Below are 15,689 nucleotides of genomic sequence, written 5' to 3'. Positions count from 1 at the left end.
GCAGAATCTTCCTGTCCCTAAAGAAATGCATGTTGCCTTGTGTAATGTAACTGGTGCTCATATAAAGCAATCCCATACCTTTGGGTTGAGTTCTCTATAAAAAAAAAAACTTCATCTGACCAAATGGCAACATTCATTTTTCTTATTTTCAGGCACACACTCCTATGAAATGCTCTGATGACAGGCTTATTTTTTCTGTTCTGAATTCTCCGCCCCAACCACGGAGTTTCCGCACTCGTAAATGTACTATTAATTTGCAGTTTTGTGAATACTGAAAAAGACTAAACTTACATAAAGATTTATCTTTGTTAATGAGGCCCTGAGTGTGAACCTTTTGCCAGGCAAAATCCTTCTTTTTTAATACTTATAAGTCATCCCTAAGGTAGACCCTAAAGGCCCAGTAGTAGGACATACGTTCTTGAGTTTTACATGACCTAGTAGTGAAACATCTCCAAAGTCTTTTTTCACTGTGGCAAGGCTAGCTCTTCCATTAAAGTGCACTAGGTTACACATAACACCTAATAATGCATAACTTCAGTTTGGGAATAGCTAGGACCATAGCTCAAGGACTCAAATTACTAGGAATTTAAAATCCAAAGCGATGGTTAAGTCAGATTTTAAATCACTAATTTGAAAATGCCACTTTTAGAAAATTGGCATTTTTCTGCCTAAAGCCTCTTGTGGCTTCTTTAGATTTAATCCCCCAACTGTCACATGACAGCCTCCCGGTAGGAGTGAATGCTTCTCAGGAACAGAAACAAAGGGGCCTTGGGTGGGAGGAGGTGTGATCTTCTCCTAACAGGATGGGATGAGAGATGTGCTGACACACTGCACAAGCTTCAAAGGGCCATCCTCTGCCACATGCAAAAACAACAGTTGATGGACAGAATGCAGAACAATGTCATACATTCACCCCAGTGCAGAGATCTGGGCCTAAATCCATTGTTTTTTTGCTCACCATGGAATCAAGCTATCCTGGCTGAAGAGGGGTGAAACCCCGAAACCGGTCCTAGGATGCTTGTTTCCAGTCCAGGGAGGACCTGGCCTGGCAGTTCGGGCTGGACTGTTCCCATTGGGCACAGGGTCAAGACTGATTTGCATATGGCTGGGTCCAAACTGGAATGGCATGTGAGCAACAAAACGATGGATTTAGGCCCAGAACTCTGTACTGGGTTGAATGGATGACATTGTTCTGCATTCTGTCCATCAATAGTTCTTTTTGCATTTGTCACCCTGTGTGGGACGGGTATGCTCAGATGTGAGTCCCGTGCTCTCCATGCCACTGGACTCAAGGTATCCTGGCTGAAGAGGGGTGAAACCCCGAAACTGGTCCTAGGATGCTTGTTTCCAGTCCAGGGAGGACCTGGCCTGGCAGTTCGGGCTGGACTGTTCTCAATGGACACAGGGTCAAGACTGATTTGCATATGGCTGGGTCCAAATTGGAATGGCATGGTGAGCAAAAAAACGATGGATTTAGGCTCAGATCTCTGTACTGGGGTAAATGTATGACATTGTTCTGCATTCTGTCCATCAATAGTTCCTTTTGCATCCTCTGCCACAGGCAGATGCAAATCACACCTTTCTCGGGACCAATGCTGAACAGCAGCCAGCTGTTGCTGATGCCTTTCTGGGTCAAATCTTCAGACTGCGAAAGCCTCAAACCTTTCACGAACGCCTAGGCTCCCACGAGGTCCAGTTGCCATCCTTGAGTACTTCTTCAGATCCAGCTGGCACCCAAACCCACTGATGGCCCGTCTATGAGGATGGATTTTCTCCAAGAAAAAGACAAAGCCAGAACATACATTTTCTACCAGAATGAACCTAGTCGCTATTTCCAACCCGCACTGGATTTTAGTCTGCACTAAATGTGACATTGACCCATTCTAGCATTACCAGATGTTCAATAAGTTGGAGAGTGATTTTTACCTTTTTGTAATTTCTAATTTGTTACTGTTTTGGTACTGACAAATGCTTTACACATTTCTCCTAAGTTAAGCCTATATGCTCCATGCTACAGCTAACAAGGCTTACGGTCCAGGTTTAATTCTTGAGCTTTACCTGGACATTAGAAGAAATAGTGCCATTATTACTTGAAGAGGACTACCATCCACTTCAATTTATAATCCACTTCCTCACATTGGTGTTGAGTGTTGGGATCCAGAACTTGTGTTTAGCAGTACCATTCATCTATGAAGCTAGGAAATTCAAAAGCCATCAATTCCCGCACAGATTGCCTTTCCCGCCCCTGGGGTGTGTCATCCTTGAAAGCCTAGACTGCCGAACACATGTTTATTCTCAAACTACAGACTTTGGGCTGATGGAAGGGAGAGTGGAAAAAGGGCATCTATCAGTAGAGGTGGTAACCCCCAACTCAGAGAAGCCGAGGAGGTCCAAAGAATCACAGGAGCAGGTGAGTGATGACATACCGGCACATAGGATGGAAGTGAGGCCTACTCCTGGCATTAAACTAGAGCTTTCAACTGTAAGTGGATGGCTAGGGGCTAGAGGCCTGGTTACTGTCACTGACAGCTATCAGTGTCCTCTGCTGGCTGCAAGCCTTTGGGGCAGCAATGGCCCTGTCTTGGGGACTAAAGCCTGACCTGGGAGAGGCAAGATGTGCCACCTAACTTAGTTGGTGATGCTGAGTTGCCCAGTGAGTGGGCTAAGCTTAGCTGTATGCCAGATGGAGTATGCAGGTGAGTTAGGGAGGATCTATATAGAGGGAAATAGTAGGGCTGGGCCTTCTCCCATTTGAAATCAGGATGAAGAGTGGACTCCAAGGGCTAGTTGACTAGCCAAAGTTTCAGCTACAGGGACTCAAAGGCTTCAAAAGCCCCACCTTCATGTAGAGCCAGCAGACCAGTTCAAACTGAACTTGCTCTGGAGCCTTCTGGTGGTGGTGCTCATGCAAAGCGCTCTGATACCTTCAGGTGAAGTTCGCTCTATATAAAAGAAAGGTTTTAATGGTGGCTTCCTCTGGAGTAAGTCCAAAGCCCCAAGTGGTGTCTCTAAGGTCATGGGGCCCTTGAATAAATGTCAGAGTGTACTCCTCTTTCATAACCCTAAAAGCTGAGACTTAGAAACTTTTTCAAGGATTTTTGGCAAAATAATCAGTTTCTACCACCAGACTGCTGCCGAGCCGCAGCCACTGATGTTGAAATGCCAGTCATACTCAACTTGCTGGTTTGCCCCATCAACAGGATGCTGACTTTCAAAAAGTTTCTAAGTCTGGACGTTGAGGACTTTACCAGGACCAATGCCAAGCAGAGCTCTGCCACTGCCTTCCTGGGCCTGATGTTCGAATTTCACTTGCTCAGAGATTTCTCACCTTCAATGCTGAGTGACACAAATGCCTTACCAAACCTGAGGGTTCCACCGAGGTCCTGCAGTGTAGCTAGTGGCCCTTGAAGAGTTGTTCTTCTGAACCAGCTGACACCCCACCCACTGACGGACCTGTTCATGAGGATTTTAATCAGGAAAACGACTACGGGTCCGAACGTTGGTGGACCTTTAATTTGGCTACAACAGTGACTACTTCGTCATCGCCATAACCAAACCTCTCCAACTGCCATCCCTACAGAGTAAGGGTCTTGGGAGAAATGACTACTTGTCCACGACGTAGCTATTTTTTTCTGCCCCTCACTGCCAGGCAAACCCTGGCGATGAGGGACAGTAAAAACCAAATAATGTTCCCCCGCCATGGGAGATGACTCCCATGGCGAAGGGGCGATCATTTTTTATATTTTCAAAAAGAAAATTCTGTTTTGGGAATTTCTTTTTGAACATAAAAAAAAATTCTGTTTGGTGCAGGCTTGCGTCATGCTTAAGCAGCTCTGCACCAAACAGCAGATTGCATTAACAGGGTCATGTCAATACTTTATAAATGACCGTTAGCTTAGCATTCATTTAAAAATTCTGCGGTCTGAATTGCTGAGATATAAATCAGGGCCTAAGTCCGAAGGTAAACTTTGCATCCGACAGAACCAGATTTCTGCATCCAACCCACACTCCATTGTGGTAGGCCTTAATTTTTTTACTTTGACCAGGTCTTTCACAACCGGATACCCGTGGTTGGCACTTTGAGCTTTTTGGCACTAGAGACATTTATAACTTTGAAAAATCATTTCCCGCTACCCTGAATCTGATTTTGTCTTTTTGGTGTCTCTTTGCTCAGTAAAATATTCTCAATTTTTATAAATTGGAGTGGGATTATTACTGTGTTCTGTTTTCTACCTTTTACCTGTTTTGGTACTGGTAAAGGCTTTACACTTTTTCCCCAAGTTAAGCCTGCCACAGCTAGAGTTAAGGTCAGGTTTAAATTATTGAGATGTACGTGGCCTAGTAAGGAATAGTGTCATTATCACTTGAAGAGCTCTACCATCTACTTCAACTAATAATCCACTTTCTCACAATTTATTGTGATGTTTACACCATGTTGAATTGACAGTTTCTATGAATTACTATGCTGAAAGTAGCTATACAATCCCCTGGGTTTTAGGGTGAGCTGAGGAGATTTTGCGATTCTTTCCTGAGCCTCAAGGGATGTTGCTTGATTTCCTATTGATTTGCTACTTGAGACGTTGGTCCTTATTTCCCAAGAGTAGAAACCCTTCAAAGAGGATTTATCAAGACACGCAAGGCCACCTTGCATAGCCCTGAGTGGCCTGATAATTCAAGAGTAGTGTAAAATAGCACAAATTACTGCGTAGCGTAACTCTGCCTCAGGAAGGCGTTTCGTGGGGGGTGCGTGGGTGTTCCCATGCAAAACCCACGCATTCCCAGATTTACCTTTAGTGGCAGACCGGGGTTGCACCAAAATGCTATACCTTCCGACAGGAGGCAAAACAAGGAGAAATACATTTATGTCTCCTCATTATTCAATTTTTAGGTCTCGCTGAGAAAGTGTAAGCTGTCTCTTTGAGACATTTTGTAAGTGGGTTTTCAAAAGTGCTACCCACATAGTTTTGCTGGCCTAGAGCTTGAGTGCACGATGGCGTGCACGTGCACAGCTGCTCCTCTGCTCCTTGCATTCCCCCCTCCCTTCTCACCCAGCCCTTTGATGCTCTGCTCGCATCTCCCTCCTCCCTTCTCCTCCTCTTTTTTCATCACTTGTATTCAGGCTCCTCGCATTCCCCCCTCCCTTCTCGCCCAGCCCTTCTTGTCACTTCTGCTCGCATCTCCCCCCTCCCTTCTCCCCCTCCCTTTTCGTTAGTTTCATTTGCCTGTACTTCTCACTAGACACTTATTCCAAATCGCTGTGACTCATGCTGCTCTGCTTGTTTTCTGGTAGTAGCCTGACATGGACATTAACATACAATTCAATTCTGAATTCAGCCAGCGCACACATATAATTTGAGACCAGACACGCAATGAGCCCTTGTAAATCATAAAACTCGTCAACCACAGATTACTCCCAACCTGCAAAGTGGCCAGCCACCCACATAACCGTATTACTCAGAACATTGTCATTGAAAAAACGCTTCAGTGCATGATATCTAGTGAAATGCTACTTTCTCGAGTAACCAAAAGAGGGCACCCAGGAAAAAACTATAAACATTCATTTTGATGTGAAAATGCCTCTGCAATGGAATATTTCTTACTAATTTATACAACGGGAATGACTTTTTAAAGCAGTTTTTTTATAGTACATTTGTCACATATTTTAAACATTACACAGTCTACTAGCTGAATGTCTCTCTCCTTCTCTGTCTTTTTCCTCTTTAATTCTGGCAGTAAACAGACAACAGGGGCCACTGGGCGTGAAGGCAGACAGAGCCATCCTGCTTGATTAATGGCTTTGCATTCCCATGTGTTCCCGCAGTAAACATACCTGAGGCGCCAGCCGAGCACAAGGCACATGAGACATCCTCCTTAATTGTTGTTTCCCCTCTGAGCTGAGTCACTTTACACTCAACTCCCAAAAAAACGAACCATAAAAAAATGTACTTTTTAAACAAAACTACCTTAAACAGTATTGTTTGCTGGGTCTAATTTTAAGGAGACTATGGTGGGCTCATCTCAGCGTTGTACAGTGTTTGCATTAGTTTATGGATTACAGCAGATTTAAGAGTTAATTTATTTTAAGGAAAATAATTCTTTGGTATTTACACACAAGGGGAACATACCTGACCAGATAAAAAAAATCCCTGCACTTCTATCTAACTTACATCTCAACATACAACACTCTGTAAATAACTGTCACTTCTCTATACCAGCAAATACATTTCTTTCTAAAACCCTAATCCACCTTTATGTCCCATATCTCATTCCTTTACATAAACACTCCATTTTTAGAAATATATATATACATGACTAGGTACCTACCACACTATTGCTCTAGCCTTAAAAAATCTCTGTACGTCACACCTCTCTTCCAATAAACCTCAGTGCACCACTGCACTTACCTCTCATAAACTCAACTTACAACCTCACTGCAAACCTAACTCTAGATCTCTAACTCTCAATCAGCTCTCTTCTCCTATCTTCTCCTCAAATCTCCCTCTCACTCTCCCTCTCTCTCCCTCTTTCCCTCTCTCTTTCACTCTCTTTCACTCTTTCACTCTCCCTCACCCTCTCCCTCTTTCACTCTCCCTCACCCTCTCCCTCTTTCCCTCACGCTCTTTCCCTCACACTCTTTCCCTCACTCTCTTTCCCTCACTCTCTTTCCCTCTCTTTCCCTCACTCTCTTTGCCTCGCTCTTCTTTTTTACTCTCCTCGCTCTCCTCTCTCTCTCCTCTCTCTCTCCCCTCTCTCTCTCCTCTCTCCCCTCTCTCTCCTCTATCTCCTCTCTCCTCTCTCCTCTATCCTCTCTCTCCACTCTCTCCACTCTCTCCTCTCTCTCCTCTCTCTCCACTCTCTCCTCTCTCGCCTCTCTCTCCTCTCTCTCCACTCTCTCCTCTCTTCTCTCTCTCTCCGCATCTCATCCCACATCATTTCTCTTACATTTACTTCACCACCCTCTTAATTTCATCTCTCTTTCTATTACACTTTCTACCATTTATTACAAACATTTTTAACATCTGTACATTACCATTAACTACCTCTTGCATGCCTCTTTCTAAGTCACCATTCTCTTTCAATTCTCTCTCTGTCTCTCAACTCACTGCCTCATCTCTATCTTCCCCACCTCACAGACACTATCTAGCCTCTCAATTTACCACAACAATTGGACTACCAGGTCTCGCTTATTATTAATGTCACCTTGCTCATTATTTTATTAGTTTATCTCTACAATACTCTCTCTACCTCTTACACTCCATCTATCACGACCATTGTTTTCATCTCTCTTTCTATCTCATTCACTATTACCATTCAATCTCTGCTTACGTCTCACTCGTTTAATACATCGGTTTTACCTCGATCTCTCGCTCCCAAATTCTACATTCTATACTTCTCCCTCGCCCATCCTCTGTATTACACTCATCTCTCTACCTCCTCTTCACCTCTTTTCTCTCTACTTCTCATAACTTTCGAATTTTAATCCCACCGGCTCTACCTGCCTCTCTGCCTCGCTACTTAGGTTAAAAACACCTGTCATTATTTGCTTCACCTTTCTATTTGTGCTATCTCATTATAACTCACCTCTCTTACTAACTACTAACTTATTTCTATATAGTCCTTGCCCCTCGGCTTGGCACCTTTCTTACTAGCCTACCTTTAAAAATGCATGCCAGCCCTCTAAAAACAAGCATTTGCATAGCCAATAGGTCTCACATTTGGGACCTCATACACTTTTAGCCATGCAACAGTAACGCTAATGCACCAAGGATATTGTGATGCATAACTAAATACTTATAAGGTCCCAAAACCGAGACCTATTGGCTATGCCAATGCTTGTTCTATGTGTGCTGCTTTCTGTAGCACACATACAAAGAGGAAAATGCCTCAGGGGAATGTTTTTGTGCAGGAAGGTGCCCCATCCTGCACAAAAAACAGTCCTCCTTACAACACAGTCACCCTTGCACCACAGTGCAAGAGTGCCCGAGGTGGCGCTAGGCAGCACATGTTGAGTCAGCACTGGGAAAAGGCAAGAATGCTCAATATTGTGATAAATATGGTGCATTCCTGCTCTTTTCCTCTAACGAATTGCAACAAGGTGACTTGCTGCGCTGCATTACAATTTGAGAAATATGGCCCTTAGCCTTTACTATGATTTTGCTTATTGTTGCATTATTCTGTATTTGAAAGCTTTCATGGCAAATGGCTGTAAGCTTTTCGATTAGATTACTGCTGCATCTACATGTTAATAATTTCTGTACTGTGACTTTGAATTTTGCATTAAACCTTCACGATTTCTTTTCTAAATATCTGATCTCAAACTTTTTGAGTCAGTCTTTTCTGTTTATATTTTGAAATGCAATTTTAAATCTTACCTGTGGGACACTTTACCTCATAGGCTTTGAGGATAACACCATCCTTAATCCCCGGATATTGGGTGCACTACTGTTATGCAGATTTTTTAGGAGACTGCATGTCCACACAACTATCCCATAGCCCTAAATCTTGTATACCCTAAAGTGTCTCAAGAGAGAACATACCAACCCTACTTCTGTCAGTATTTAGTTCTCTGGGGTTGAGATTACAAATAGGTTTAAGTCTTCTACCAGCCCCAGCTTATCCTATGTGCAACCAAAATCATAGGTAGCAACTCACTTATAAAGACAGAAAGGAATATGTTTTTGTAGACAGATTTCACAAAATTAAATGTCTCACTGCTGTATCTCCTTCAATGATGGTGCAGCCTGGAATAATCTAAAGACTAGGCAGTAATGTCACATAGAAATTCTGTTCTGCATGCCTACTGCCAACCTAGCCAGCACCTTGACAAAAAAATGGGAAAGAAGTTTTTAAGACACAGCAAAGACATTGGACGCTCCACAATAAGAGAAGTGAAGAAACTCTGTTAAGTTAGTTCTATGGAAATACAGCAATAAGGATCCTGACAGACTATAATCTACGTTCTCATTGTGGAGACGGGAAAGGCCCATGCATAAGTCTTCCTCAAACTCAAATGTGGGGCCGGTAGGTCCCTGAATTGGTCAACCTGGAGAAAGGGGCTGATGCCAATTTGTAAAGAAGATACTAAAACAGTCTGCCCTAGAGCACTCATAACAAGGACTTGTTCTTTCACGTGTGTTCAAACATGCCTGACAATGTCAGGACAGAGCTGAGAAACAGTCTGTTCTAGGGTTCTCACTATCAGTTGGCCAGACTTTATTTCAGAGATGCTTGGGGGCTGGAATTTTAATTACTGGCCAATATCTCTGCACCAAAGGTAGTTCAGTACAAGTTTTTCCCCCAAAATAGGAAATACCTGCTGTGACCTAGGGTTACTGGGTTCTTCTTTAGGTAGTTTTGCCAAATGTTTGTGAAAAAAGCCAGCTTTTTCCACATGCTGTGAATTGGCGAAAGGTTTCAGCTGGTGTGTTGGTGGGAGGTTTGGGGCTCGGGTCCAGGGTACGATTCTGCCTGGCCAGGTGAAGCATTTTCTGCTGACTCCTGAAAAAGTTGGGCAGAGGCTGGGCAATTCAGCGTTTGTGACAGACCGGTTGTCTCTGGCTCCGGAACTATAGGGTGCAGAGCTTTTGGACCTGATAGTTCCTGGCCTGGACAAACATGGAATTGTGACTTGGGATAGTTCACTCAGAGTTAACATACTTGTAAAAAGGGCCTTGGAGGACAACAACTGTCTAAAGTTAGAGGATGAACATAGTGCCGTCAAAAAACACTGCTGCCCATCAAAGTGGCAACTAAGCTATTGATCTTGCCCTGTGATAAAAATGCCTTTGTGCTGCCACGCCACTTTCCTGTTTTCTGCCCTACAAGGGCTGAGCATAGCCAATGTGCACACAACTGAGACTGGTTGTGCAGTGAACCTCAATGGGAGATGTGTATGGACAAAGTGGTGTGCAGCATCTGTAGAGAATCCTTCCACTGTCAAAACCAAAAAGTCCCATGCAAGCAGACCAACTTTGGTAGCAGAGTTCATGTGACTCAGCTCCAATCACATAATGATAATCCCTCACTCCACTGGTCCATCAACCACCCAAATCAGATAAGAGACCAGGAGCTGGCTACCATAGATGGAGACAATACAAATAGCAGTGTACAACAGAAAGCTTGAGTGAGGTCCTGGGTAAATCTAAGCAAGAATTCCCAATGCCCATACAAGGTTTCAGCCAAACCGCAGACACATGAGACACTATTTACCTATCCATGTCTGTCTGAGTCAATAGAGACTGCCTTGCCCATAAAACAGATATGTGGTGGAACATACTGAAACAAGACAATGCATTCCTACCTGGACTACATGGTAGCATCACTGTGTGAGCTCATGGATAGTAACAGAAGAGTGGAATGGACTTATCCTAACCTAGCCTGGAGTCAAGCTCGCATAACAACACTGCAGAGATCCACAACACGGATTTGAGTCCAAGTGAAAAAAATATCCAAAAAGACAGTGCAATAAAGCGTTACAGCAATGAGCGTCCAAAAGGTGCTAGGTGGTTAATCAGATCTGCAGCACAATTAAATACAGGCTTCATATAATTGGTGCCCTCTGTAAGGATCAGGTTATTGCACCTAATGGACTGCAGGATTTAGGGTGACCATCTCAAACACTACAAGGCGCTACACCTATATTGTACATGGCAGTGCCCCACAGCAATAGAACATGAAGATATACTCTACAGGTTCCTTAGACAGCATTGAAATTTGAGAGAAATGTAATACTTGGGGACCACCAAATATCCTTGGGTCTGTGGAGTGTCTTCTCAAAGTAGTCCAGCTGCACGTTGCAGTAAGTTAATTGTTAAAGTAAACTATAATGTGTCATTGCTGATACCCCACCTTAGTGCTTGCCCACCTATTGCCAGCAGGAGGGCGATTCCTATGAACTTGAGAAACCCTTTCAACATTCCTATGACCAGGCCTAGTGGGCGATCTTGGGGGTCTACCGCTGGAGTTGGGGGTGTACCAGGAGAGGCACTCCGTCCACGTTATTGAGTGATTTAAGCATTGTGTTCCAGTATGCATATACCGATGAACATTTCCATGCCAGATGCAAAAAGTCTTCTTCCGTGATACCACAACATTTACATTTGGTGAGCAGCCAAAATATCAAAACTAAAATATCTACCTACACAAATATCGAGTTTTAAATATCGAAGGGACAGAATATCGATGTCAAAAATATCTATGGACAGAATATCGATCCTAAGGTAAGTATTTTAATATCGATGTTAGTAATATCGAAGTTAGTAATATCGACATCAAATATATCGATTTTACTAATATTGATGTTACTAATATCGATATTTATATTATTGTTATGTATTTTATTATGTATTTAATATGTATGTGTTATATGTTTTTAGTTAAGTGTTGTACTGGTTTTAACATATATGTATACAATTTTTATATGTTAACAATGGTTTTTTAAGTCAATTGTGTGTTTTAGTACCGTAGCGGGTTTTGGGTTTATAGGGGAATAGGGTGGGAAGTAATTTAATTATATGGAATTAATTATACATTTTTAGGAATTATAAATTAATTTTAATTAATTTTTGCGTTTAAGTTCTGTAGCGGGTTGTGGGTTTATAGGGGAATAGGGTGGGAAGTAATTTAATTATATGGAATTAATTATACATTTTTAGGAATTATAAATTAATTTTAATTAATTTTTGCGTTTAAGTTCTGTAGCGGGTTGTGGGTTTATAGGGGAATAGGGTGGGAAGTAATTTAATTGTAATTAATTAATAATTTATTTTCATTTATTGGTATTGATAATTATAATATTGTTAATTAAGTATTAATTGGTAATTAATTTTTATTAATTGTCAATTAGTTTTAATTAGTTGATTAATTGATAATTATGTTAAGTGTATTATTTTATTAGTGGAGTGTGTCGTGCGTTTATAGGGGAATAGTGTTGGAAGTAATTGAAATCTAATTAAGTAATTATTAAATTAGTTGTTGGGTATTGATAATTAATTAATTGGACAATAATTATTAATTGGTAAATATTTTAAATTATAATATTTTGGTTATGAAAAATAATTAATTGTTGATTAATCATTAATTGTGAATTAAATATTATGCATTGATATTTCTAATTAATATATTAATAAGTAATTATTAATTGGTAATTAATGTGTAATATTTATTATTTTGGCGTATGAAAAATATTTAATAGTTCAATATTTTTTAATTGGTAATTAATGTTTCATAATTATTATTTTGCGGTATATCTTTTTTTAAATGGTTAAATATATTTTAATTGGTATTTACTTTTTAATAATTCATTTGTTTTTGGTTATGAAAAATATTGTATCGTTTAATATTTATTATTTGGTAATTAATATTTATTAATTATTATTTATTGGTATTTATTATTAATGTATTGTTAATTAATTATTCTTTGGTAGTTATGTTTGTAATAATTATTTATTGGTATTTGTAAATCATTTTGAGTTATTTAATAATTAAATCACTAATTATTTTAAATAATTATTTTATTTATAACTATGGTATTTTTAACTTCTACGCTATCCAACACTTTCCCTACTGTTACACTCTCTGGAGTTGGAATAGTAAATTTTATCCCTACGCTATCCAACACTTTCCGTACTGTTGCATTCTCTGGAGTTGGAATAGTAATTTTTACCCCTACGCTATCCAACACTTTCCCTTCTGTTGCACTCTTTGGAGTTGGAATAGTAATTTTTACCCCTTCGCTATCCAACACTTTCCCTACTGTTGCACTCTGTGGAGTTGGAATAGTAATTTTTACCCCTACACTATCCAACACTTTCCCTACTGTTGCACTCTCTGGAGTGGGAATAGTAATTTTTACCCCTACGCTATCCAACACTTTCCCTACTGTTGCACTCTCTGGAGTTGGAATAGTAATTTGTACCCCTACGCTATCCAACACTTTCCCTACTGTTGCACTCTCTGGAGTTGGAATAGTAATTTGTACCCCTACGCTATCCAACACTTTCCCTACTGTTGCACTCTCTGGAGTGGGAATAGTAATTTTTACCCCTACGCTATCCAACACTTTTCCTACTGTTGCACTCTCTGGAGTGGGAATAGTAATTTTTACCCCTACGCTATCCAACACTTTCACTACTGTTGCACTCTCTGGAGTGGGAATAGTAATTTTTACCCCTACGCTATCCAACACTTTTCCTACTGTTGCACTCTCTGGAGTGGGAATAGTAATTTTTACCCCTACGCTATCCAACACTTTCCCTACTGTTGCACTCTCTGGAGTGGGAATAGTAATTTTTACCCCTACGCTATCCAACACTTTCCCTACTGTTGCACTCTGTGGAGTTGGAATAGTAATTTTTACCCCTACGCTATCCAACACTTTCCCTACTGTTGCACTCTCTGGAGTTGGAATAGTAATTTTTACCCCTCCGCTATCCAACACTTTCCCTACTGTTGCACTCTCTGGAGTGGGAATAGTAATTTTTACCCCTACGCTATCCAACACTTTCCCTATTTTTACACTCCCTGGAGTGGAAATAGTAATTTTTAGCTCTACGCTATCCAACATTTTCTTTACTGTTTTCTTTTGGAGCTGGAGTAGTAGTTTTATTGTCGGTGCTATTTAATATTTTTTGTATTATTTTAGCTAATGTAATATATAATTAATTTGAACAATATTCAAATTAAATGTAATTTTTTAAATGTGTTATATATAATTATTTAATTTTTATTCATGTTATTGTTTTATGTGTATGATGTATTTGTAATTTATAATAATTTTTAACAAGTTATAAGTTATTAAAATAATTATTAAAATGTATTATTAAGTAAGTATATATATTATATATTATATGTATATGTTTAATTAATGTTTTATTACATTATATATATTAATTATTAATTTTAAACATTATAACATATATTTGATTATGTTTATTTTATTTATAAATATTATTTGGTTTATTTTACATATTTTTTTTATTTGTTGTAGATAGGATCTCGATATTCTTGTCATCGATATTTTTGTGTCGATATTTTTGTAGGTCGATTTTCTGTCCGTCGATATTCTGTCAGACATTCTTTACATTTAGGTGCCGATTACGATCCGGTAAAAACCGGGTACGAACCGTCGGTCGGAGCGTTTTCCCCGTCCGACTCGTACCCGGTCGTAAAACTTTACAAACATGGAATTACGATTCGCACGGAAACACCATTTCCGTACGAATCGTAAAAAACACCGGCCGACGAAAATATACATACGAATGTGATCCGGGAATGCTGCGACGTGACGTCGGGACGCTTTCAGGCAGCGTTTCACGACCCAGGAATTACGATTCGAACCGACAGCAGTCCTGACGGCAATATTTTCACGGCACCCAAAAAGTGCCGGAAAAGCGAAGTACGGCGCGAATCGACCAGAGTAGGTGGCCCGGTACGCACCGTACCCCCCCAGCCCCCGTATGTACGCGCCGACCCCCCCCAGCCCCCGTACGTACGCGCCGACCCCCCCTGTATGTACACCCGTGTACGTGTTGAACCCCCGTGTACGTTCGAGTCGAACCCCCGTGTACGTTCGAGTCGAACCCCCCGTGTACATTCGAGTCGAACCCCCCCGTGTACGTTCGAGTCGTACCCCCGTGTACGTTCGAGTCGTACCCCCGTGTACATTCGAGTCGAACCCCCCGTGTACGTTCGAGTCGTACCCCCCCCGTGTACGTTCGAGTCGTACCCCCGTGTACGTTCGAGTCGTACCCCCCGTGTACGTTCGAGTCGAACCCCCCGTGTACGTTCGAGTCGTACCCCCGTGTACGTTCGAGTCGTACCCCCCGTGTACGTTCGAGTCGAACCCCCCGTGTATGTACACCCGTGTACGTTCGAGTCGTACCCCCACCCGTGTATGTACGGTGCGTACCCCCAGCGCGTGGGGGTACGACTCGAACGTACACGGTGTACATACACGGGGGGTTCGACTCGAACGTACACGGGGGGGTACGACTCGAACGTACACGGGTGTACATACACGGGGGGTTCGACTCGAACGTACACGGGGGGGTTCGACTCGAACGTACACGGGGGGTTCGACTCGAACGTACACGGGGGTACGACTCGAACGTACACGGGGGGTACGACTCGAACGTACACGGGTGTACATACACGGGGGGTTCGACTCGAACGTACACGGGTGTACATACACGGGGGTTCGGCGCGTACGTACGGGGGCTGGGGGGGGGCGGCGCGTACGTACGGGGGCTGGGGGGGGGTCGGCACGTACATACGGGGCTGGGGGGTCGGCGCGTACGTACGGGGGCTGGGGGGGGTCGGCGCGTACGTACGGGGGCTGGGGGGGGTCGGCGCGTATGCGGGCACGTCTCCATGGTTGCTATGGGAGTTCGGTGCGGACGGTGTTTTTTCCATACGGTTGTAACCTCGGACGCACGGGATGGATCGTGATTCCTCGGTCGGACTTCACCTTTCACATTTGTACGGTAAATCGTCCGAGGACGTGTCGGACACATTTTCCGACCCGAGGACGTGTGGGGAATGATTCCCAATGCGGTTCGTATGGACTTTTTACCATGCGAATCGTGATTGCCAGTTCGTACGGAACTTGTACGATTCGTACGGTAAAAAGACCGGATACGAGTCGCAAGGGGAAATTTTTTACCGGATCGTAATCGGCACCTTAGAGTCTG

The sequence above is a fragment of the Triturus cristatus genome, chromosome 9 (genome assembly GCF_964204655.1).
Source record: "Triturus cristatus chromosome 9, aTriCri1.1, whole genome shotgun sequence".
In the NCBI taxonomy this organism is placed as follows: Eukaryota; Metazoa; Chordata; class Amphibia; order Caudata; family Salamandridae; genus Triturus; species Triturus cristatus.
Note: the sequence above shows the minus strand (reverse complement) of the source record.